The sequence below is a fragment of the Pongo abelii genome, chromosome 16 (genome assembly GCF_028885655.2).
Source record: "Pongo abelii isolate AG06213 chromosome 16, NHGRI_mPonAbe1-v2.0_pri, whole genome shotgun sequence".
Classification (NCBI taxonomy): Eukaryota; Metazoa; Chordata; class Mammalia; order Primates; family Hominidae; genus Pongo; species Pongo abelii.
Genome location: NC_072001.2, coordinates 77,687,406 through 77,691,553, shown reverse-complemented (window position 1 = coordinate 77,691,553; position 4,148 = coordinate 77,687,406).

Sequence of the window (4,148 nt, the reverse complement as noted above, 5' to 3'; positions counted from 1 at the left end):
TATTTTAAAAGAGAGAGTCAACAAAGAGTCAATTTTCTTTTCTTTTCTTTTTTTTGATGGAGTCTCGCCCTGTCACCCAGGCTGGAGTGCAATGGCGCGATCTCAGCTCACTGCAACCTCCACCTCCCAGGTTCAAGTGATTCTCCTGCCTCAGCCTCCCAAGTAGCTGGGATTACAGGTGTGTGCCACCATGCCCGGCTAATTTTTGTATTTTTAGTAGAGATGGGGTTTCACCATCTTGGCCAGGCTGGTCTCGAACTCCTGACCTTGTCAGATAAAAATGCACGTAGAATGATTAGGACAGAAATCATTGACCTTGTGATCCACCCACCTTGGTCTCCCAAAGTTCTGGGATTACAGGCGTGAGCCACACGCCTGGCCTCTTTTTTCTTTTCTTTCTTTTCTTTTTCTTTCTTTTTTTTTTTTTTTGAGACAGAGTTTCGCTCTTGTGGCCCATGCTGGAGTGCAGTGGTACGACCTTGGCTCACTGCAACCTCCGCCTCCTGGGTTTAAGTGATTTTCCTGCCTCAGCCTCCCAAGTAGCTGGAATTACAGGCGCTCGCTACCATGCCTGGCTAATTTTTGTATTTTTTAGTAGAGACGGGATTTCACCATATTGTACAGGCTGGTCTTGAACTCCTGACCTCAGGTGATCCACCTGCCTTGGCCTCCCAAAGTGCTGGGATTACAGGCATGAGCCACCGCGCCCAGCCCTCAATTTTCATCTTCTCTTGAAAATCATACTACCTTTCACTACTGGGTTTACTTCTTCATGGTTCCATGGGCTGGAGCTGAGTCGAAATTGCCTTATAGACAGCACAGGGTTCTGCAGACCCCAGCCCACCCACTCCCCTCGTTCTCATCAGTGCCTAGTCTCTGCCTCCTGCAATAGGTAGTAATGGTGGTAGGCAATAGGAATTGTTGCCGCTGTTAGTAGCCAGGAGGTCCGAGTGGCCACCAAGCTCTGAGGCCTCAGAGCAGGGGTGGGATCTAGCGTGGAGGGGGCTGTTGGGGATTGAATGCCCTCTGAGAGCTACTTCTAATGCTAAGAATTGGGATTCTTGGATCATCGTATCTGTGAAAGGAAGTGAACTGTGTGTGGGTGACCTCATGTCTGCATATGTTATCTCCTCACGGAATCCTCCTACCTCCCACAGGCGTCTTGTTTGGGGTGGGTCACTCCTGTGAAGGCCATGTGTAGCCATGGAATCAGGGCTGAGGAGGAGGTCAGACAACTCTGGAGAATGGAAGGATGAGTTAAGTTGGACCCTGAAAGGTGAGAGGCTTTAGTTGGAATGTTGGGGGGATTGCCCGGGGCTTCTGCTACTGCTTCAGGACCATGAATCTCAGGTCTGTGTGTATCCATTTCTTTCATTCCAAAAGGAGCCTTCTTGGATTGGGCGGTGCCTCAGCTGTCCATGGGGCTCAGGAAGTGGTCCTTCTCAAGGTATTTTTCTTATCGATAGAAGCCATGCGTCATTTCTTCCTCCCTCCCCTGAATGTGGAATCATGGAGAAGGGAGGGACAAGAATGTGCCTCCCCATCAGACATGTCAGCATCCACATGTGTTGCTTCCTCTGCTGGTCCACTTCCCATCACTGGCTGCGAGTGGGAATTGTGCCCCTGTTCTTGGTCCAGGCTCAAGAGCCAGCCTTGGCCTCCAATGAGGCAGGCAGGCCCCTGACACCACCTATACCATTCTGACTTGATTTTCCTATGCTGCCTGAGGCAGGAAAGTCCATGCCTAAACTCTGGTCATAGTGCCTGCCCCACAGTCTAGCTGCCTTTCCCTTTATAAAGTTATTGCCTCAAGTCATGGGCTTAGTTCTCCTCCCCTGGCTGCCTGCAGCCAACCGAGAGAGTGGGCTGCCATCTCACCTGGCCCTTTGTCCCCAGGTTGGCTGGCTTGTGGGGAGGATGGTCTTAAGTACTACTTCCTTCCCCTCTACCCACCAGTCAGGAAAAAAATTATCTGGCACCTACCCCAGTTTCCATCTGCTACTGTGTTGATTGGGAGATTGAGCCCATTCCCTGGTCTGCCCTCCTACCCAGCACCTGGTGACCTGGGCCCTGTCTAGGTCCTTCTGGGGATGGTTTGGACCCAGACTTCAGCCACAGACAGGAGGCAGCAGTGCCAGGGTACATCACACAGAAGTCAAGGGTGTGGGTCCTTGAGAAACCACCTGAGTTTCAATCCGTCCTGCCTCTAGTTGTGCGATCCTGGCACTTCACATCCCTTGTCTGTGCCTTGATTTCTTCATTTGTAAAGGGAGGTGACTAATAGCTCGTATCTCATAGGAGTGTGAAGATTGAATGAGTTCAAATGAGGCTATGAGATGGCACAGCACATAGGAACCACAGTGTTAGCAACTGTTATTGCCGTCAGAAAACCCATCTTCGTTCTACCATTTACCAGTTGACCTTGGGCAGGTCTGTCCTTGTCCCTCCCTGTACCTCAGTTTTCTTCTCTGCAGTGCAGTTATGCTCCCTCCTTCAGTGAGAGGAAGAGAGTGGAGGACTGACAGAGATGATGTAGGTGAATGTGGGTTATGTGTTGTAGTTCCAAAAGGCAGAGACAGGTAATTTCTTAGTTTGCCCTAGCTTTGCATAGAGAGGACAGACACTGAGGGCAATACCTGTCTAGCAGATGAAACCAAATGTCTATCTTAGAGGCTGGCCTGGGCCAGGCTCCACTGCTGGCTTCAGGGCCACAGGCTTAGGTGCAGGCCTGGGGAGGAGCTCTTAGACTGTCCACAGCCTCCTGCTCTGGGGCAGTGTGCCCCTGGGTATCATGAGGCTGTTGGCTCCACCCAGTGGGCCAGGAACCTCACTCTGTACTGTCTCTGGAGGTACCTTGAGTTTACCTTCCTGGGCTGCTGGGGTGCCTCAGGACTCTCAGGGAAGAAGGAGGGGACAACTGGAAGCAAAATGTAGAATGGTAAAGCCAAACTTCTTGGTAGCAAAACTTTCCTGGTTCCAGGAGGTAAAAACAACAACCAAATGTTCCTGGCCCCCATGGAGCAGGGCAGAGGGCAGAGGGCGGCCAGCCCACCACCTTTGCTGGTGTCTGCAGTGCGTGAATCATATCTAGGTCTGTGAGTTCTGAAGGTTGGATATTCACCTCTACTCCTTCCTCGGCCTGTCTCCTCTCAGTGCAGCTAGACATCCAGTAAACACTAGATAAGTACTTACTGAGCTGGGTGGATTTTCCATTCATGGTTCCCTGGGGCACAAGTGGAGGTGGTAGGTCTGGACCCTGTCTGGTCTAGAGAGAGGAGACCCTTTTACAAAGGGCAGACACGTAGTTCTGAGAGGAGGAGCTGATGGCAGAGCTGGCTGGGCTGCTCGGGTAACTGCAGAGGGTCTGGGCCTGGACCCCCCCAAGGGAGTCCCCACTCAATGGTCAGGTTGCCTGAGATAGCTGAGCCCTAGGCACTTTGTGGGCAGAGATCCCCTTAAGCTGCTCTGACCCTCCCTCCCCCACAGTGAGTCTTGGGCATGGGGGATGCTCCCCTCTCTACTTGGGGAAGGGGCCTTCCTAATTATATCCCCCTCCACTCACATGGAAATGAGTTTGGATTTTCTGAGCGTACACCAGCTGGCTTGGGGGGAGGCAGCCCAGAAGGCTGCTGGCTGGGAAAGGGAGGAGAAAGGAGAGGGAGGGGAAGGAGCCAGGCCAAGATGAAAAATTTCCAGTGTTCTCCCAGGCAGAGCAACAGCGGGTCCCTGAGTGCTCCCCACATATCATCGTTGTGCCTGCTGGTAGGCTCAGCAGGGAGCCGTGTCCACTTAGGCGAACCCATCCTCCGAGGACCATAGTCCTCAGGGTGCGAACCACTTAGCTGGCCATAGCAAGGTTGTTGGGTGTTGGACTCCTCTGCGCCCTTGGAGAGAGGTCCTCCACGACTTCTACGCCAATCTTTTTACGGGGTGCGGGGAGTGGAACTGAGGCCCAGAGAGGGGATAGGGCCTGCCGCCCCTGGCAGAAGACCACAAGTCTGGCTTGTCCGCAGCTGGGCTTTCCCCCTAGAGTTGCCCGGGAGAGGGTGGCGAAGGTTCCCCCAGCAGTTCCGCTCTCGCTCAGGAAAGCCAGTGAGGCGAGAAAAGGCTGCGAGGGGCGGGGGGAGGGGCGGGGTGGGGTCAGCACT